Source organism: Oncorhynchus clarkii, chromosome 11 (genome assembly GCF_045791955.1).
Source record: "Oncorhynchus clarkii lewisi isolate Uvic-CL-2024 chromosome 11, UVic_Ocla_1.0, whole genome shotgun sequence".
In the NCBI taxonomy this organism is placed as follows: domain Eukaryota; kingdom Metazoa; phylum Chordata; class Actinopteri; order Salmoniformes; family Salmonidae; genus Oncorhynchus; species Oncorhynchus clarkii.
In genome coordinates this window covers 18,017,671-18,040,354 of record NC_092157.1, presented here as the reverse complement: position 1 = coordinate 18,040,354, position 22,684 = coordinate 18,017,671, and positions in this window count along the sequence as shown.

Here is a 22,684-nt window from a genome sequence, read left to right as displayed (position 1 = left end):
ATATTGCCACTCACTATTTTATTTTCATCCCAAATTAGCCCTGGTCTGTTTGTGGAGAGTGTGGCCCTCTGTCTGAGAGAGAGTGGGATGTTGATGCTTATATGAATGATGGTTATGATTACCAGGCATTATTTTATTTTGGATCCTCACAAGAGTTGCCCATCTGAACTAGCATCAGTATCGTAAGTGGCCATTGTTGAAGGATCTGCACTGGCTATGCATAGGCAATCCTTAGGTGGGCATCCAAAATGGCACCCTAGTCCTTTATAGTACACTATTTTTGACCAGAAGTGGCTATAAAGGTTTCTCCTCATACAGGGGACACTAGCTGATGTATATTGTCTGTTCTCTTAGGGGACTATCTCAGTAGAGGACTGGAAGCAATAAGCTGAGTAGCAGATACTGAACACTCCTTGTTATTAGAAACATAATGGCCAATGGGAAATGATCAGGAAATGAGAATGGATGTGAATAATAGTCAACTTGTCCTTTTTAAAGAGGAACATTATGAGCCTTGCACAGCTCTGGGTTTCTCCTATAAGGTGTGTGTGTGTGTGTGTGTGTGTGTGTGTGTGTGTGTGTGTGTGTGTGTGTGTGTGTGTGTGTGTGTGTGTGTGTGTGTGTGTGTGTGTGTGTGTGTGTGTGTGTGTGTGTGTGTGTGTGTGTGTGTGTGTGTGTGTGTGTGTGTGTGTTAAATTGACTCCTTGAGACTGGAAGGGCATAAACAGTCAATTTTTCTGATGCCCATGTGGATCTGATGGGACTGTTAATGAGGACAGAGGGACTGTTTATCTGACTGTCTGTCTGTCTGTCTCTCTGTTCTGTTTGTCTGTCTGTCTCTGTTTGTCTGTCTCTCTCTCTGTTTGTCTGACTGTCTCAATTTGTCTGATGGTCTGTCCGACTGTCTTTGTTTGTCTGACTGGCTCTCTGTTTGTCTGTCTGACTGGCTCTCTGTTTGTCTGACTGACTGTCTTTGTTTGTCTGACTGTCTTTGTTTGTCTGACTGGCTCTCTGTTTGTCTGACTGACTGTCTTTGTTTGTCTGACTGTCTTTGTTTGTCTGACTGGCTCTCTGTTTGTCTGACTGACTGTCTTTGTTTGTCTGACTGTCTTTGTTTGTCTGACTGGCTCTCTGTTTGTCTGACTGACTGTCTTTGTTTGTCTGACTGTCTTTGTTTGTCTGACTGGCTCTCCGTTTGTCTGTCTGACTGTATTTGTTTGTCTGACTGTCTTTGTTTGTCTGACTGGCTCTCTGTTTGTCTGACTGTCTTTGTTTGTCTGACTGGCTCTATGTTTGTCTGACTGGCTCTGTGTTTGTCTGTCTGTCTCTCTGTTTGTCTGACTGTCTTTGTTTGTCTGACTGTCTTTGTTTGTCTGACTGTCTTTGTTTGTCTGACTGGCTCTCCGTTTGTCTGTCTGACTGTATTTGTTTGTCTGACTGTCTTTGTTTGTCTGACTGGCTCTCTGTTTGTCTGACTGTCTTTGTTTGTCTGACTGGCTCTCCGTTTGTCTGTCTGACTGTATTTGTTTGTCTGACTGTCTTTGTTTGTCTGACTGGCTCTCTGTTTGTCTGACTGTATTTGTTTGTCTGACTGTCTTTGTTTGTCTGACTGGCTCTCTGTTTGTCTGACTGTCTTTGTTTGTCTGACTGGCTCTATGTTTGTCTGTCTGTCTCTCTGTTTGTCTGACTGACTGTCTTTGTTTGTCTGACTGTCTTTGTTTGTCTGACTGGCTCTCTGTTTGTCTGACTGACTGTCTTTGTTTGTCTGACTGACTGTCTTTGTTTGTCTGACTGTCTTTGTTTGTCTGACTGGCTCTCTGTTTGTCTGACTGGCTCTCTGTTTGTCTGATGGTCTGTCTGTTTGTCTGATGGTCTGTCTGTTTGTCTGATGGTCTGTCTGACTGTCTTTGTTTGTACTGTCTGTCTCTCTGTTTGTCTGACTGTCTTTGTTTGTCTGACTGGCTCTATGTTTGTCTGTCTGTCTCTCTGTTTGTCTGACTGACTGTCTTTGTTTGTCTGACTGTCTTTGTTTGTCTGACTGGCTCTCTGTTTGTCTGACTGACTGTCTTTGTTTGTCTGACTGACTGTCTTCGTTTGTCTGACTGTCTTTGTTTGTCTGACTGGCTCTCTGTTTGTCTGACTGGCTCTCTGTTTGTCTGATGGTCTGTCTGTTTGTCTGATGGTCTGTCTGTTTGTCTGATGGTCTGTCTGACTGTCTTTGTTTGTACTGTCTGTCTCTCTGTTTGTCTGACTGTCTTTGTTTGTCTGACTGGCTCTCTGTTTGTGTGACTGGCTCTCTGTCTGACTGGCTCTCTGTTTGTCTGACTGGCTCTCTGTTTGTCTGACTGTCTTTGTTTGTCTGACTGGCTCTATGTTTGTCTGACTGGCTCTCTGTTTGTCTGACTGGCTCTCTGTTTGTCTGACTGGCTCTCTGTTTGTCTGACTGGCTCTCTGTTTGTCTGACTGGCTCTCTGTTTGTCTGTCTGTCTCTCTGTTTGTCTGACTGGCTCTCTGTTTATCTGACTGGCTCTCTGTTTGTCTGACTGGCTCTCTGTTTGTCTGACTGGCTCTCTGTTTGTCTGACTGGCTCTCTGTTTGTCTGTCTGTCTCTCTGTTTGTCTGACTGTCTTTGTTTGTCTGACTGTCTTTGTTTGTCTGACTGTCTTTGTTTGTCTGACTTGCTCTCTGTTTGTCTGACTGGCTCTCTGTTTGTCTGACTGGCTCTCTGTTTGTCTGACTGGCTCTTTGTTTGTCTGACTGGCTCTCTGTTTGTCTGACTGTCTCTCTGTTTGTCGACTGTCTTTGTTTGTCTGACTGTCTTTGTTTGTCTGACTGGCTCTCTGTTTTTCTGTCTGTCTCTCTGTTTGTCTGTCTGTCTCTCTGTTTGTCTGTCTGTCTCTCTGTTTGTCTCTCTGTTTCTCTAACTGTCTCTCGGTTTCTCTGACTGTCTCTCGGTTTCTCTGACTGTCTCTCGGTTTCTCTGACTGGCTCTCTGTTTGTCTGACTGGCTCTCTGTTTGTCTGACTGGCTCTTTGTTTGTCTGACTGGCTCTTTGTTTGTCTGACTGTCTTTGTTTGTCTGACAGGCTCTCTGTTTGTCTGACTGGCTCTCTGTTTGTCTGTTTGTCTGTCTGTCTCTGTTTCTCTAACTGTCTCCCGGTTTCTCTGACTGTCTCCCGGTTTCTCTGACTGTCTCCCGGTTTCTCTGACTGTCTCCCGGTTTCTCTGACTGGCTCTCTGTTTCTCTGACTGTCTCTCTGTTTCTTTGACTGTCCCTCTGACTGTCTCTCGGTTTCTCTGACTGTCTCTCGGTTTCTCTGCCCGTCTCTCTGTTTCTCTGACTGCCTCTCTGTTTCTCTGACTGTCTCTCTGTTTCTCTGACTGTCTCTCGGTTTCTCTGACTGTCTCTCGGTTTCTCTGACTGTCTCTCGGTTTCTCTGACTGTCTCTCGGTTTCTCTGACTGTCTCTCGGGTTCTCTGACCGTCTCTCGGTTTCTCTGACCGTTTTTCGGTTTCTCTGACGTCTCTCGGTTTCTCTGACCGTCTCTCGGTTTCTCTGACCGTCTCTCGGTTTCTCTGACCGTCTCTCGGTTTCTCTGACTGTCTCTCGGTTTCTCTGACTGTCTCTCTGTTTCTCTGACTGTCTCTCGGTTTCTCTGACTGTCTCTCGGTTTCTCTCTGTTTCTCTGACTGTCTCTCGGTTTCTCTGACTGTCTCTCGGTTTCTCTGACTGTCTCTCGGTTTCTCTGACTGTCTCTCGGTTTCTCTGACTGTCTCTCTGTTTCTCTCGGTATCTCTGACTGTCTCTCTGTTTCTCTCGGTATCTCTGGCTGTCTCTGTTTCTCTGACTGTCTCTCAGTTTCTTTGACTGTCTCTCAGTTTCTCTGACTGTCTCTGTTTCTCTTTTTATCTGACTGTCTCTCTGTTTCTCTGACTGTGTCTCTGTTTCTCTGGCTTTCTCCCGGTTTCTCTGACTTTCTCCCAGTTTCTCTGGATGCGTCTCAGTTTCTCTGACTGTCTCTCTGTTTCTCTGACTGTCTCCCTGTTTGTCTGACTCATAAAGAGATAGAGGGAAAGAACGGTAGACATAGAAGGAGGGGACAGGCCAGAGGTGGAAGAGGACAGAGAGAATAGAGGGAGGGAAGAGCAGAGGGATAGAGGAACAGAATGTATGCCAGGGTAAGATTATTGTTCTTATCAGCATGCTCCAGAACCTGTGTGTGTGTGTGTCCCTAATGGGGCAGTGTGAGGGGAAATGAGGCCTGGCCTGATGGAGGCTGATTACCCATCGACTCTACACACATCAAAGAAAAAGAGGGAAGGAGGGAGAGGAGGAGGAGGGGAAGAAGAGAGGGGAGAGATGAAGGTTAAAGTCACCATCACCTCCTCTCTCCCTGGGACCCCAGACACTGCCACACACAGCCACCATTTTATTCAACCTTGACAGATTGGGCTTTCAGGGGAAAAGGGGATGAGGAGAGGAAGGAGGGGTGATGAACGGACAGAGAGATGGAGGAAGAAGGGGGAGGAGGAAGGGTGAAGGGACAGAGATGCCACAGACCTTCATTCTCCATATTAGATAAATAATTCAATGAAACTTCTGTTAACGATGTCTGAGGGAAGTCCTGTTACTTATGACTGTAGGAATTATACCAGCCACACACACACACACCACAATTTGTCTGCCAGGTGTCTTGTCCTTCCTGACCCTGCTGAGGGTAGAGAGTGAGAGACTGGTGACAGAGGATGGTTGCCTGGTGTCCTTGTTTGAAATTGAAAATGTGAGATAGTCTATTTCCCTACATCACCCTCCTCTCACCCCTGGTACTCCCACCTTCAAGCCCATCCCATCCCCCCTCCATCATTTTCAAAAAACATATTAAAATTCAGAGGGTCAATATTTCTTCTTTACCTCCACCCCCAAAACCCCACACCTAAACCCCCCCATGTCCCCCTTGTTTTATTTAAAAACAGACGTCCCCACTCCCACATCTCCTATCTTCCCTTTTTATAGCCAGAGTATGTTTCCTTTTTGCAGCCCCCGAACCCCAAACCTTCTCCCGTCTGTCCCATTTATCAGAAAGAACCCCAGTACCCCTCTAACATTTCCTCTCTCCCTCCCTCTCTCTCTCTCTCTCTCTCTCTCTCTCTCTCTCTCTCTCTCTCTCTCTCTTTCTCTCTCTCTCTCTCTTTCTCTCTCTCTCTCTCTCTCTCTCTCTCTCTCTCTCTCTCTCTCTCTCTCTCTCTCTCTCTCTCTCTCTCTCTCTCCCTCTCTCTCTCTCTCTCTCTCTCTCTCTCTCCCCCATCTCTCTCAGTTCATTACCATATATAGTATACAAGATGGCGCTGAAGGTAATCTCCACTCGCTGGATGACAAAATGGAGGTCTGCACACTGTCATCATCAGCGAAGCCTCACTGATGTGTGTCACGTCTTGGTGTGACAGCCACGCAAGCGATGAAAGACACACACAGGCGGCAGCATTATACTGACCACGTAAACACAGAATCTGTAATCAGGTCTGACATATTGAGGCAAAACGCTCCCATCTCATCTGACAGCCACACACGCACAGAGAGAACAGCATAACAATTCAGATGGAAATAGACATTGTCAGTTTTCTGAATGTATTCTAAGGATGTATCGTGGTCCCTAATGTATATGCCATTTGTTAGTGTTGCTGTTTGAATACATTAGCGTGGTTTTAGATGTGGGTTTGTAGGGGGAAGCGCAGGGAAGAGACTCTGGTGTGTTTATCATGGCATATCACACATGATTTAGATACTACCACAACCACTCTCTGTGTGTCTTCAGGCTGAAGACAGAAATGTGTAGCATCAACATCTTCAAACGTTAAGCCTCATTGGGTAGACTGGTAGTGTATGCCACTGGTGTGTCATCACCAGAATACAACAGAACACATCATCCTCTTTCTAAGAAGGTTGTGTTCCTTTCCTTCGTTTTGTTCATCCACTCGTCCTGGGTGAGTATCATGTTCAGTACGACAGTTATCTACTTCATGTTCAGTTGTAAGTCACAGCAAACAAAACGTTGTTGAGCTCCTCCAGCAGTACTTAACACCACAACACAACAACCATGAGAACAGGAATAAAGATCAACCGTATCAAATGTGGAGAGGGTGAAAACCACCCAAACTGTCACGGAAAGTTGTCATGTAGTGTTATTCATTTACAAATGCAATTATTGTTCTTCACTTTGCTGGCTTGTTAAGTGACAAGCAAGGAGATCCTCCATGACGGTGTGGAAGAATTCGACTAAACTGGATCTGAGAGAGTCTGTTCCCATACAGACTGGACCAGACTGGGGATGACACATCTCACACCTACTAATGCAGCATCTCTGCTTATTGTCTCTCTGATGTCTGGTACAGGAGTGAGGGAATGGGGAGAGGGAGAGAAAGAGATCGGTGGGAGGGAGAGGAGAGAGAGCGGAGGGAGAGGCATTCTCAGGGGATGTAAGTCTAAGCTCTGAGTTTGTCACTAGTAGTGGCCCTGTCAAGGTTCTGTGAATCACAAACCCTTTGGTGTTAATAGGCAGATTAAGAAAATAAACTAAGCAGGTCTTTATTAGGCTTCTACCTTTCCCATTTATTTATCTATTTTATTTATTTATCAAGCTACCTCTGGTTTGCCACATTGTCTTGCAAAATGTTTTTTATGCTCCCTCTCTCCCCCCCTCTCTCCCCCTCTCTCTTTCTCTCTCTTTGTCTGTCGTTCTCATTTTTTAAAAAGGCACTTTATTTACCGACCCAGGGGAATGCTACATTATGCATTAACCTGTGCCATTATACATTCATTTATGTGTGCTTCTGCCTTTATGCAAATGCACTTTATGATTAAACAAATTGTTTTTCTGTTTGGGTGTGTGTTTGTTGAGTGTTGGCTGGTGACATTCATGTATGGTGCGTGCTGGTGCGCACGTGTGTGTGTGTGTGTGTGCGTGCGTGCGTTGAGTGTGTGTGTCTGTGCGTGCGTGCCCGCGCGTTTGATATACTGTATTATACTTAGTGTACTTTTATATTATTCATTTATTTGAAATAAGTACCAAAACATACCAAATGTGTAGGCTCCTTAAGGACAGAGCTATCAGAACTAATTATCAGAACCACAATCAGGTTATGTGGTTAAAAGTTGTGGTTGCTTTTAGGCATCTCTCAATCGTCCTGTCTCTCTCTGTTCCTCTCTCTTCCCCTATCCCCCACCTGCCCCTCTTTCCCTCTGTCTCTCTCTGTTCCTCTCTCTTCCCCTATCCCCCTCCTGCCCCTCTTTCCCTCTGTCTCTCTCTGTTCCTCTCTCTTCCCCTATCCCCCACCTGCCCCTCTTTCCCTCTGTCTCTCTCTGTTCCTCTCTCTTCCCCTATCCCCCACCTGCCCCTCTTTCCCTCTGTCTCTCTCTGTTCCTCTCTCTTCCCCTATCCCCCACCTGCCCCTCTTTCCCTCTGTCTCTCTCTGTTCCTCTCTCTTCCCCTATCCCCCACCTGCCCCTCTTTCCCTCTGTCTCTCTCTGTTCCTCTCTCTTCCCCTATCCCCCACCTGCCCCTCTTTCCCTCTGTCTCTCTCTGTTCCTATCTCTTCCCCAATCCCCCACCTGCCCCTCTTTCCCTCTGTCTCTCTCTGTTCCTCTCTCTTCCCCTATCCCCCTCATGCCCCTCTGTCTCTCCCCCATACAGCAGTTAGAGATGGGTGTGTAGTGGAGCCTGTTAGTGGGATCTGTTAGTGTCCAGGAAACCAGCCCTTCACTCTTTGGTTTATGCTACCTCCTACCAAGGGAGCAGGGCCTCTTGTAGTGTGTAGTGTGTGTGTAGTGTGTGTGTAGTGTGTGTGTGTGTGTGTGTGTGTGTGTGTGTGTGTGTGTGTGTGTGTGTGTGTGTGTGTGTGTGTGTGTGTGTGTGTGAGAGAGAGAGACAGAATGTGTGAGATTAAATCTGGTCCCCTGTAAGGATGAATTTAATGAAGTAGCTTTATGAAATAGTGATTGTAATCATGGCAACACATGCATGTTATATTGCATTTTTAATGAAGGACATGAACACTCCAGAATATTTCCTGCTAATTCTGAGATGTTGCATTTGCCTAAGACATGCTTGGATTCTGTAGTAACGGAATAATTTATTAAAACAAATGCTACATTTTACAAAGTACTCAAATTAAATGTGACCAGCACTTAAATATGTACTGCTAGGACATACAATATGCATGAAGTTATGCAAATGTTGTGGGGTGGTGGAAAAAGACTTGGGGCTGGACTTGTCAGCTGGGTTTGTCAAACATATGAGTTTGAGTAGAGTCAGCTTTGAGTATGTTAGGATTTCTTGTTAGTCTTTGTCCTAATGGTTAATGTTAGCAGAATGGTTGCTCACTGATTCTAACTGAGTCTAGCTCACCGGTGCACACACATACAATGCGAGGTACGGCAGAGACACTGAGAACATTTTGAACCGTTGTGATTACACGTTGAAAGGCTAAACTAGCATTCGCATACTGTTTACATTTGATATTTCTTCTTAACACTGTCTGAGAGTTACTCTGATGAACACTGTCAGAGAAAAACCCTGATGAAGCCTTAAAGACAATTTGTTGGTTCAACTTGTATCAATAAAGAAGCTTTTTTATTTAATAATATTGTCCTCCAAGTGTTGCTGAATCTCCTCTCTACTTCAGTCAATTCATGCACCTTGGTTGGAAAGCGAGATAATGGCAGTGACCCTTCGCTTTGTCAGTTCCGTTCAGATATTATGTTACAAATAAATAATGCTTTGTTTTAAAGGTCCAATGCAGCCATTTTATCTAAATATCAAATCATTTTGGGGTAATCTATCTTACTGTGATTGTTTTCAATTGAAATTGTCTAAAATAAACCAAAATGGCTTCTCAGCAAAGGGCAATTTCTCAAGCAAGACTTTAGCTAGGACTGTCTCCGAGGTGTCTGAGTGGGGAGGAGAAAACAGGTCGTTTTCAGTTATTGGCAGAGAGGTTTGGAACTCTCTTATAGGTCTATTAAAGACATGCTCAGGAACTTTGGCTACTAGTAAGTATTTTTTTTTTACTTCCCACTTTTGGCTGACTGTCAGTGTGTACATGTATAACCTATGAGCAGAATTACTGTTTTTCTACTAAATCCCTAGTTTGAAAGGGACAGTTTTCCCTGCATTTTATCCCACGTGGGTCGGCCCACTACCAATTCGAGTTTCAGCCAGTGAACTTCAGCCCTTCGCTATTTGAATGACATCTAGGAAGATGCACATACAGCAGAGCGAGAGAGAGAGCAATGAGACGGTGCAGATATCTGCACATATGTGACGTAATATACCATTTTCGGGGACCACTTTCGACTCATGAGCGTTGCTTTCAACTACTGGCTAAAAAATATACAAAGTACCAGAGAATCTCTTTAACTGATTTTTTCAAACATCTGACACTAAAAGGCCATTATCATAATTTTAACAATTTCACGGTATTATTCCAACAGCATAGTGTAGAAATATGTATATACACTGCTCAAAAAAATAAAGGGAACACTTAAACAGCACAATGTAACTCCAAGTCAATCACACTTCTGTGAAATCAAACTGTCCACTTAGGAAGCAACACTGATTGACAATAAATTTCACATGATGTTGTGCAAATGGAATAGACAAAGGTGGAAATTTTAGGCAATTAGCAAGACACCCCCAATAAAGGAGTGGTTCTGCAGGGTGAGACCACAGACCACTTCTCAGTTCCTATGCTTACTGGCTGATGTTTTGGTCACTTTTGAATGCTGGCGGTGCTTTCACTCTAGTGGTAGCATGAGCCGGAGTCTACAACCCACACAAGTGGCTCAGGTAGTGCAGCTCATCCAGGATGGCACATCAATGCGAGCTGTGGCAAGAAGGTTTACTGTGTCTGTCAGCGTAGTGTCCAGAGCATGGAGGCGCTACCAGGAGACAGGCCAGTACATCAGGAGACGTGGAGGAGGCCGTAGGAGGGCAACAACCCAGCAGCAGGACCGCTACCTCCGCCTTTGTGCAAGGAGGAGCAGGAGGAGCACTGCCAGAGCCCTGCAAAATGACCTCCAGCAGGCCACAAATGTTAATGTGTCTGCTCAAACGGTCAGAAACAGACTCCATGATATGAGGGCCCGACGTCCACAGGTGGGGGTTGTGCTTACAGCCCAACACCGTGCAGGACGTTTGGCATTTGCCAGAGAACACCAAGATTGGCAAATTCGCCACTGGTGCCCTGTGCTCTTCACAGATGAAAGCAGGTTCACACTGAGCACATGTGACAGACGTGACAGTCTGGAGACGCCGTGAAGAACGTTCTGCTGCCGGCAACATCCTCCAGCATGACCGGTTTGGCGGTGGGTCAGTCATGGTGTGGGGTGGCATTTCTTTGGGGGGCCACCATGTGCTCGCCAGAGGTAGCCTGACTGCCATTAGGTACCGAGATGAGATCCTCATACCCCTTGTGAGACCATATGCTGGTGCGGTTGACCCTGGGTTCCTCCTAATGCAAGACAATGCTAGACCTCATGTGGCTGGAGTGTGTCAGCAGTTCCTGCAAGAGGAAGGCATTGATGCTATGGACTGGCCCGCCCGTTCCCCAGACCTGAATCCAATTGAGCACATCTGGGAGATCATGTCTCGCTCCATCCACCAACGCCACGTTGCACCACAGACTGTCCAGGAGTTGGCGGATGCTTTAGTCCAGGTCTGGGAAGAGATCCCTCAGGAGACCATCCGCCACCTCATCAGGAGCATGCCCAGGCGTGCTGTAGGGAGGTCATACAGGCACGGGGAGGCCACACACACTACTGAGCCTCATTTTGACTTGTTTTAAGGACATTACATCAAAGTTGGATCAGCCTGTAGTGTGGTTTTCCACTTTAATTTGAGTGTGACTCCAAATCCAGACCTCCATGGGTTGATAAATTTGATTTCCATTGATAATTTTTGCGTGATTTTGTTGTCAGCACATTCAACTATGTAAAGAAAAAAGTATTTAATAAGAATATTTCATTCATTCGGATCTAGGATGTGTTATTTTAGTGGTCCCTTTATTTTTTTGAGCAGTGTATATAAAGGAGGAAAACCACGTTTTTTACTGCACTGGACCTTTAAATGTTTGTCTCTGAGGTTACTGGGCCATGTTCCATTTCTGAACGAATTTCCTCTCAAGCTTAGTCTTCAAAGGGTTCATGGCTCAAATTCCATGTTTGACATGGTAACAATATCTACTTCAAACTATGAAGTCCTTTACATCCCCACTTCTGTTTATCTTTCTCTTTTTAATTACCCACTGACATTAATTTATGCTTTCCCCTTTTATCGCTAATCGTTTACAAGCCCAGTATCATCGTGGTAATATTACAGAATTATAAAATACATTCCCTCTCGTTAATTAGGTTGTTCTTTTTAATTAGTGTGATTGTGGTGAATTGGCCAGTTAACGAGGGGAAACGCAGGCCAATGGAGCAGCACTGTTTGGATAGATCAATTGTGGCTAACAGCGCCCTCTATGTCTCAGTGAAGGGATAGCATCTCTCTGCTTGACTTACTCCCTGTATTCTATATCAGACAAAAAAACAACATAAGATACTTTTAAATAAGCATCTTATTGATGATTATCATAATTAAGAATATTAGTATTGATAAAGCATCCCTCCTGTCTGGCCATCGTCCGATACTAGACTACACTAAAACTTGGTAGGGCTGTAATCTTTATGTACAGTACACTGTCTGATAAAGTGTAAGCCATGTCGCCATAGAGAGCTTTCACTCCAGAGTGATGTCGCAGGTAAACACACACACCTGTATGTCCACAAATAGCTTGTACCAACAGTCCTATTGAGGGCCCAGTTCCTCATACAAAGATGGTAATTACAAACCCACGGTTGTCTCCATTATCCCATCATACATATTGATCTCGCACTTTCTCCATTTCTCTCTCTTTCTGTATCTCTCGCTTTCTCTCTGTCACCCTCCCAGGAATATTACATTGAACACATGGCTGCCACAGGATTGAAGAATGGTGTCATATAGTGTCAGTTTCCTGCCTGTGTGTCAGCCATACTCTACCTTAATATGGCAGCTATTTCTCTTAATAAAAACGTCTGTTGTCTATATACATATCTGCCATGCCGCGTGCAATGAGGGATGGGGGGAGGAGGAGAGGGAGAGAGAGGGAGAGAGGGATGGTGGAGAGGGAGAGAGGGATGGTAGAGGAGGAGAGGGATGGTGGAGAGGGGGAGGAGAGCGAGAGAGGGATGGTGGAGGAGGAGAGGGATGGAGAAGGAGGAGAGGGGCAAATGGAAACGGTACGTCCCCGGTCGGTGCTTACCATCTCAATGTGCCACAAGGCTAACCGGGAGACATTCCACCCCGCCAAATAGAATGTTCTATCAGCCTATCAGCATGCAGTGTGTGTGTTCTCTGCTCGGCCCCTAATAATGAGATTATTTCTAGAATTTAGAATGAGGTGGATGTTTAGGATTCTGTCAGTAAGGAAGACAATATCCCAGAGCTGCTCAGAATTCACCTGGTTTACCTCCCAGAGTCTGGGAAGGGAGAGCTAATGATTCATGTAGGCAGCCACTGCTAGATGTCCACACACCATCAACAGAGGTTTGCTAACTCACCATCTTGTAGAGGTAAAACATAGAGCCCAAATAACATCTCCAGCTAGGTCATCTCCCTACATGATTTAAGAATAATCAGTTTGCAGAAATAAGAGGCAACATCATCTACTTTTAAATGCAGATTCTCCATCTCTCTCAGAAGCCACAAGATATTCCGGTAAAAGAAAACAGACAGACAGGCAGACTGAGGGGAAAAGCATAGCTGGGATTTTTAATGACTTTCTGCACATTAAAATAATCTGTCATTTCAATTAGTAGGATTGTCATCTGTGAGATGTCTAGTACACTCGTCACCGAACCAACCGCCTCCATTTCCCCCTGCCTCTCACGTTTCACTGTCTGAAAGCTTGTCGTCTGCGCCCCCTCTGGGAGTAAGGCAGGGGTGTCAAAGCGCACCCCTCCCTCCCTACCTAAAAAACAAAGCAGGGTTTCAAGGGAAATTGCTTGACAGCCGCTTGAAAGGCAGTCAGGAACAAGTTATCAGGTGAGGGCTGCCGTTCGCCTCGCAGGGTCATTTCATTACTATTACGTTCTCTCTAACTCAAAGAGAGAAATGAAGGGAGAGAGAGAGAGAGAGGAACCAGAGCTCGCAAAGAAATAAGTTTCAGGAAGTACTTAACTTTTTCCTTTTTTCTATATACCTTTTCTTCTTTGGGGATTTTAAAGTTATTCCTGTCATCTTTTTCTTCCTAGCAGGAATCAATGCAGATGTTTAAAACCAGAGTTGAGCGAAAGTCAACGGTTTATCTGTTTCCCTCCATCTCTCTGGTCTCATCCTGAAAGAGAAACATGTAGACATAGCATGTATGTTTGATCTGCCCAGCCTTCACTCTCTTTCCCCTGGGGAAACGCATGCTGAGTGGAGGATGAACGACAGATTTGAAGCAGATTTGCCTCTTTGCTTTAACTTCATTAAACTTTTGTTTATTGAAGATTTCTTGACCCACTTTTAAGTTGTTATTCATTCAGTCTAATTGTCTTTGCTCCTGCTCTTTAAAACCCCACAGTACAGCCAGTCCCACTGACTAGCTCATGTAATGATGTGGATCTGCAGTTGGCCAAAGCGGAGAACAGTATATTATGGTGTGTACTGTATGATGTTGTGATTTTTAATTATGTGCTGATGTGGCCTGATGAATGCTCTCTGGCCTGGCTCTCGTACAGATGAGTTTTCCACAAAGACACACTGATAATATTTATGAAATGTAGACATTCTTAAGATGGGGGTTGAATCTTTATAATGGGACCCAGATGAGGTCTGCTTCAGATTAGGAACATTGACTCTGCTATCTGTGGGAACACCTCTTAGTGTGTGTGTGTGTGTGTGTGTGTGTGCGTGCACACACTATTCTCTGACAAGCAGAGTATCATTATTGTTTTAATGCATTTTTAAATTAGGATAGCCAACTCTTTTCCCTCCGAAAGATGCTCCCTCTGAAATTGCTTATAAATCTGACATTTGAAATTGGTATAATTGTACAAACTGCTCGTCAGAAAGGAACTTTAGACAATTATGGATCTCCTCTGACCTTGTACTGAGGAACAAAATGTTTCCTTGTTGCCAACTACCGCTAATAATGTTCCCAGTTAATATTTGTGTTTTCAGTCTCTCACTATCAAGACAGACTTATAGAAAACACTTGGTTTTACTGCCCTGCTGAGGCACACTTTTACCTGCTATTTATTTACTAGGACATTAACACAAGCCAGGACATTATTTCAAAGAATTCAAAGAACACTAGGCATAACAAATCACAGAACAATGTGTATTTCAATACATCTATGCTTCAGGGATTGTTTCAATGAAAAATTATAATATCCAATGGCAATTTAATTACTTGCATGCATTATGACATGGATCATTATCATCAATATTATCATACATAATTTAATGTTGATGTAAATACCAGATGAACAGTGAACAGTGAAATCAAATAAAACCTGATGATCAGCCTGGTGCTGGTAGGTGAATCAGCAGCAGCTCTATTCCTATCATCTTCCATGCCTGTAATAGAGCACTATATTATATTCATTAGATTCCTGAACAGGCCATAAAAAGTGATGAAGTCCCCTTATAGATCCATAGGAGATTCCCCCTCCGTGGTAATGACATTACAATGTACCTTTCCTTCCTCAGATCTATCCATCCCATCCCTCACAGGACTATTAAATCTCTCTTTCTCTCTCTCGCTCTCTCTTTTTTTCATTTTTTTTAATCTCTTTCTCTTTTTTCTTTCTTTCTCTCTTTCAGTTCTAGGGGTAGGAGAAGGAAGACTGAGGTAAGAGAGGGAAGGGGACTAGGGGAAGAGGGGGTAAGGAAGGAAAAGAAGGATGGAGGGAGAAGGGAAATGGGGAGAGGAGGGGGCGTGTTTCAATAAGACACAGTATCTTTCAGCCGAAAGGAGGACTAAAATGGAGGAAGGAAGGAAAGACAGTAGTCTTAGAGGTTCATTAGTGAGAGAGAGAAAATTGAATTTTTTTGGGACAATTTCATTAGCATTGAATCAGGAGCACATTCATATTCGCTCCAAACAACATTTGTTCGTCTCTGTCGGGCTGAAATACAGACACTAAAACATCCTGAATTAATGAAACCTATGTCTTCCATTTTAAAGGCAGAAGTTTGAACAGTTATTACAGGTTAAAAAAGAAGTCTGAAAAATACACAGAGCTCTATTCATAGTGAAGAGATGGAGATGAAGTGAGTGTATTGAGAGTAGAGAAGTCCTACATTTTGGTGGTCTGTCATTGTAGAAATAGGGGACAAAGTCAAATGAAACACTCTGAGTAGGGCTAAATGAATTAAGCATGGTCAAGGATTATCTGACAATAGAGGTCAATTGATTGCTAGCATTAAAAGTTATGGACATATAGAGAGAGAATTTAAATTAGAATTTTTATTAGGATACCCATTAGCTGACGCCATAACATCAGCTAATCTTCCTGGGGTCCAGAAGAGAGAGGAGGAGAAGGGAGAGAGAGAGGAGCAGAGACCTAGACAAAACTAAGGCCAGTGGAAAGAGAAAGAAAGAGGGAGAGAGAATGTCAGAAGCTGTCCCGTCACAGTTTTCATTCTCCTATCCTCCGACAGGTTTGTCTAATCGCAGATGTGTACTGACAACACGTTTAGTCTCTTCTCAACACCAGTCTATTCATAGCCTATCAAAGCCTTCCCTCCCTCCTCCTTTCATCTTCTCTTCTCTCATACACCTCTGTCTCGTGTGTCATATTCTATCTTCTCTCGTTTGTGTGTCTCACTCACTCGACCCCTCTACAATAGAAGCATTATGTTTTGTGAAAATGACATTTTAGCAGAAACGTTTAGGGTGGCAAACACCTCCTCTCATAATCTTCTCAAGTGTAGTGGGATGCATGGGGCTGTATTTTTATCCCCTATTGAAGTCTGAGGGGTAATGCAATAATACACCCCCTGTAAGACGGTGTGTTTTTAGACCTTTTCAGAGACCGACTAGACATACCTTTACGAGTGTGTGTCTGTGCATGTTTCTGCCTGTGTGTGTGTGTCTGCGTGCGTGTGTGGGTCTGTGTGTCTGCCACTGGTGACAGCCTCAACATCAGCTTTCTTATGCAGAGCCGATACTTCAAAGTAAACACCTGCTAAGAGACATTAGCCGATGTAAACAGGGCCTAATCTCTACTATGTTTAGGTGTGTGTGCGCGCTTGCGTGTGTAAGTGTGTGTGTTTGGGGGGATTGCAGGCCTGTCTCCGTTTCTCTCTCTCTGCCAGACCTCCTCCTCATGAATAAAACATGAACAAGTCTCATTACATTTCAGTCCCTCTTCTATTGCCACAGAGGCCATATTACACACACACACACACATGCACGCTAGAAGCACAATTTAACATAGGCGTCCTTTCTCACACAATCTTACATGGGGGAAAAAATGATTTGCAGAAGGATGTTATGTGAACTCACAGACAACAGTAAATCTCAGAAAAACACTTTTGTAAAGAAAGGTCAATGGGCGTATGAGATGTGCACCAGCCATGAGCCAATATCACACCTCCAGCCCAGATAGCCCATTCCTCCTGCCCATTCCTCCTGCCCAAACAAGCCAGTCCACACCACACATTCCCTTTTTACACAGAGAAAGAAAGAGAGGGAGAGAAATAAAGAATGAGAGAGAGGACATTGTAAGGACATCATTTACACACAGTGGCCCTTTTTCTGCTTGCCTTAATGACATTCTTTCAAGTTTCTTTGACACTTTCTTCGCCCGCATTCCCCTCCTTCCACCTTTCCCTCTTTCTTTCCCCTCTCTCCTCCCTCTGAGGGGCGAGTCAGAGTCCATCTCTTATCTCTCCCATGTTAAACACAGTCTCCTCTCTCTCTGTCTCTTCCCTCTATCCCCTTGTCTCTTCTCTCTCTCCCTTTCTCTCCCTTGTCTCTCCTTTTTCTGAGCGAGACAATAGGCGTGCAGGATAACCCCGTACTCTAGAATTAATTATCTGTCTCTTTAATAGTGGCTCCGGCTGATTAGCTGCAGCTCTATAGATGGACGTCTGTATTACCATAATATTTGGCAATCTGTGCTAAGCCCTGGTCCCCTGGCCCCAATGGCCCTCAGTCCCTTCTGCGGAAGACACAGACACACACTCGCACATACCTCCCCCACACACACTCACACACTGACACACACTCTCTCTCTTTATCTCCCTCTCTCCCCCCTCCCTCCCTCCCTCCTGCGCTACCTGCCAGTCCCAGACTATGAATGTGATTTGAGAAGGGAAATTAGATTTCTCTCGCTCTCTATATGAAGGTGCTGATGACAGTTCATTTGGAGCAGGGATAATTAGGCCTGCTTTCTCTGTATCATTGACTGCACCGATGTGATGGCGGCCCTGATATGGAGTGTTAATATAAACGCTTAGCCAGCTGTGTTGTGAGCTGTGCCAGTCAGAAAGACCTCATGTAGACCTGAGCTTTCTGATTGCCTTTAACTCTCTCTGGCTGGCTCCTTCTCTGTCTCTACCATTCAACCTTTTTCCTGAGTATATATGGTCTATAGTATGTGGTCTACGGTCACTCTCTAACCTTCACACTCCTAAACTGCAACCTTCAAACACATCCACACACAACATTTGTTTTGTATTGTTTCCATGAAATTGAAGTCAGTCATATTGTAGATACGTCATTGTGTACTCCCTCTACCTTCATTACACAGTGTGTGTGAAATGGAATGTTTATGTGTTAACCTCCCCTCCTGTACGATTAGATACAGGTCTGTTGTTTCTTACTGGGATGCAGGTAAACAGACAGATCAAAGCTACTGATCCCTCTTGCGCAAAAGTGGCTTTAACTCATTTGAATTCATGTTGCATGTGGTAAGTATCTCTCTCTTCTCTCCCTGTGTGTGTGTGTGTGTGTGTGTGTGTGTGTGTGTGTGTGTGTGTGTGTGTGTGTGTGTGTGTGTGTGTGTGTGTGAGAGAGAGAGACAGTCAATTAAAATGTGAAGTGGGCTAAAGAGAGTGATTATGAGCTGACCTTTCCATCGCATTAAGACAACACACACACACACACACACACACACACACACACACACACACACACATACACACACAGTGCAGTGGGTTTAGATTCCAGTATGAACAGATGAGCTGTTATCTAACTTGTAATCATTGGCCCACAGGACCTTGGGGAGCTTCTCTTTCCACCTACATATTAACCTCCATCTCAGACACACACTGCTCACATTTTGCAGCTAATTGTCCAGTGGAAGTGGAGCATTGTTTTCCAACAAGTAGCCTTGTAGTTTTTCAACTTTTGTTTTGTTTTCTGAATGGTATTCAAAGGGCAAAAATGTAGCGTGATGGTCTTCAGTTCAAAATGTTTATTAAAGGCATCTGGCAGAAGTAAATTCATCCACAAACACAATAATAAAAATATCTTAAATGACGGCGATGTCACATGATACGGAAGGAAGACCCAGGGAGGTAACAGTGGGTCAGTATGGATAACATATGACATACAGCTGTGTGCTGAACTCTACATCCTTCGTCCTGTCGTTGTTTTAGTAAAAACAGAGAAACTGGGGCATGTGTGAAATGACACCGTCAGACAGACTATGGTACAGAACGAGGTATGGTATTCATTCTCATTGTAAAAATGCACACACACACACACGTGCACACGCATGGCCGCCGCCACACCAACCCCAGAACAGAGTAACACTCTCAACAGAAAGGTGAAAATTAGTGTAAATTGCAGTTATTTCTTCCTCCCTCTTTATTTTGTAATGTGAAAAAAAAACCATCTCATGCTGAACTGGTAGCCATGACGGCTGCAGTATGTGTGAGTGTACCAGATTTTCAACCGTCCTTTCTTTTTCATGTAGACTATTTGTGTATGAGCCCACAGTTACACAGCACACTGACAAAACCCCACAGCCTCTCGCTTTGATACGAAACGGTTTGATCATTTTGGTTTTTCATTTTCAAAGAAAGAATAAGAAACATGTCACAGAGCGAGCTGAGCAATCATGACATTGGGAAGGGAGAAGAGAAGAGGGAGAAGAGAGAGATGTTCGACAAACACTATACATATTGTTGTTTGGCTTTTAAAAAGCATTCATGTATTTTTGAGTGTTCTCGTTCAAAGCGGCTGACTCTGTTTTGTCCCTTTCAAAGACACCACATTCTGTAGGTGAACACAATTTGTAGCAGCCTACTTCTGTCAGCTGGGTTTTGTTTTCTGTCAGGTAAAGAGTGGGCGACAGCTGGTTAAGCATGCTAGAGAACATGGAATGGCACAGACGCAAGCTACAGTCAATTCAAGCATTCTGGGAAAACAACATCGATGGACAGGGGAAAGTATGATGTACTGTATTTAGTCTCAGCTTAACAAAGAACCGTGTGTGAAGTAGAGAGATCTGGTAGACTTAGCAGTCCTGCAATTCAAATTCAGAAGTTGTTGTCTAGGTTATAGTGTGTGTGTGTGTGTGTGTGTGTGTGTGTGTGTGTGTGTGTGTGTGTGTGTGTGTGTGTGTGTGTGTGTGTGCGCGCGCTCTCCCATAGGGCCATAGCAGTCCTCAACTACAAACCTCTGGGGTGCATCATTTGCGACTATTAGAAAAAGTTTACGTTTTTATCATTTTTCTCTGTCTCAAAATATTGCATCAGCCGATTCAAATCGTTGACATAGTTGCACGTGATCAAACGCTACATCTTAGATGTTCCCATTAGATAACATGACACATTTATCTCTATACTAACCTGACCAGCTGGCAGTGATTATTTCTTGTTACAAATTCTGCATCAGCCAAATACAAATGTTGACGTAGTTGGACATGATTGAACACTTTTTCACGAGTGTCCTGAACAGAAGTCAAATGGTCAAATCTGCTAATCAAAGTTAATAAAACACGCACAACTTTTCAACTGGTGGAATAGCTCATAGAGTAGCAAGCCTGGCTCCTAGTAAATTTTGCAATATGTGGCAAGTTTGAATCCCAGGTGAGATGATAGTTTTTTCCCCTTTGAAATGTAGAATTACATTTATTGTGTTAGTATTTTGAGACTGAGGGAAAAGTTGAAACCTGAACTTTTTCTAATGTTTGCAAGTGTGAAGCCCTAGAGATCTCTAGTCAGATTTATTGATCCCATCGTCACTGTACTGTGAATATGTTACCGTGGAAACCTGCTTGCGTCTTCACTCGTTTGGCCATCCAGACCTTTTCTCATGGGTTTCTTAGCATCATTTAAACATAAACTCAACAAGGAATTCAACAGAATTCAAATCTTCCTCGACTGCCCCTATTGCTTCGTCTTTCATGTTTTTCCTTCTCCTCATCGCTTTGTAACTCTAACAATGAGGAATAGCTGTTCAACTGTACATTCAGTGATAATTACACTGTGGTAACAACACGTTAAAGTAGAGTACCAAAGTTGCTTGTATTAAAAGTCGCGTGAGTGTCCAGCTATCTGGAGATCAAATGGTCCCATTGAATCAATTTGAGGGATATTTGCTTCCCTTTTGCCAGAGAGAGCGACTCAGACATGATCACGAGTTACAAATTAAAATGTCTTGATGCTAACTGACTAGAGGAATGAATGGCCCATCATGACGAACCAACACTAAGTGTTCTAATGCCATTTTTCCCCAGCCTGACAATTAATTATATCAATCTACATAACCTTTCCCTGAGCTCTAAGATTATGGCATTTTTACTTCTGGAAAATGAATTGACTCAGAGGGAGAGTATGGTTAGGCAATCATTACATTATTTAACAAATGTCTTTAATTGGATTGTGATGCTTAGACGCCGTGTCCTGGTGGGAGGGAGATGGCTAGTGCATCGACACTGGGCCCTGGCTAATTCAATATGGTAAATGGAATCGCTCTAGACACTCTGCAATCATCAGGGTATTAGGACGCCCAAGCCACTATGTAAACACTGCTTTGAGCCACAGTCATTTCTCTTTCCTCTCTTTCTACCCCCCCCCCCCCCTCTCTCTCCCTCTCTCTCTTTCCCTGTTTTTTCCCCCACTTCTCAAGACATACTTTCATCTTTTGTTTAATGAAAGTTGAGGTTGAGTTCCGTTTCAACTCAAGTGAATTTACGAAAAGCAATTTAGCAAAAAGCTAGCACTTCTAGACTGGCTGGTCCTGCTTAGCTCCTCACTTTTCATAAATTAGGGGTGGAAGCCTCCATCAGCGACAGTCTCTGAGGGGTTGGGAAGGTGCTAAGCACGTCTGCCTTAAAGCCGAGGTGAAATATCGCTAATTCATTAAGCATTGATCACTGCAAATGACAGTAAAGTGCTACAACATTTAGCGAGAAATAACTGACAAATTGACACACAATTTTCATACATTTCAACTCTTTAATGGCTAAAGTACATGGGGAAAGAGGGATAAAAATATTAGCCACCACTGAGCAGACAGTCAGAGAGATGAAGCCCCATCTAACCCATTACCCTGACCAGCTGACGATGTTAAATGATCATAATGTCTTAAACTGTGGGCATTTGGGGGCCTCATGATGCATTTTGGTGAGTGTTTCTTACTTTTCAACCAAAAATTACAAGGTTTTATTTGATTGTTTTTAATGCAGTGTGTAAGGGGAGAGCCCATTATGAACTTAGTAGAGGCCCATTACTTGACTTTAGGGCTTAAAAGTACCTGGGCATGTTTTAGGGTGAATGTGGTTAATAATCAAGGAGGGGCTAGTTGCATTTCTATCAACAGTCAGGGCTGCTCTGCTCTGTTCCAGCCTGCTGATATGACCTCATTAGTACATTAATCTGGACTGAACTGGGTGTGTTGGGCTGCTAGTGGTGAACATTATCCTAGAAGACTGTATGTGTTTGGCTACTAGCGCTGAGCTGAACTGAACTCTGACCTTATTAATGAAGGAAGGAAACGTGTGCTGCCTCTCAAGCTTGGCCTACGGACTGTTTCCCTTGTTTCCTCTCCTCCACTGAGATTTCTCTCTGTCGCTGTACCAGACTAAAGTAGTGGTCCAACCATGGTCCTGGAGAATAGTGACCCACAGGGTGGAAAGAAATCTGTTTCAGCCCAGCACTTAGAAATCTGACAACATATGTTGTCCCTAGCAACAGCTCCAATCAAACTGATGGATTTATATATACAGTACCAGTCAACAGTTTGGACACCTATTCATTCCAGGGTTTTTCTTTATTTGTACTATTTTCTACCTTGTAGAATAATAGTGAAAACATCAAAACTATGAAAAAACACATATGGAATCATAAAGTAACCAAAAAAGTGTTAAACAAATCAAAATATATTTATTGGTGTCCTTTAGTAGTGGTTTCTTTGCAGCAATTCAACCATGAACGACTGATTCACGCAATCTCCTCTGAACAGTTGATGTTGAGATGTGTCTGTTACTAGAACTCTTTGAAACATTTATTTGGGCTGCAATTTCTGAGGCTGGTAACTCTAATGAACTTATCCTCTGCAGCATAGGTATCTCTGGGTCTTACTTTCCTGTGGTGGTCCTCATGAGAACCAGTTTCATCATAACGCTTGATGGTTTTTGCGACTGCACTTGAAGAAACTTT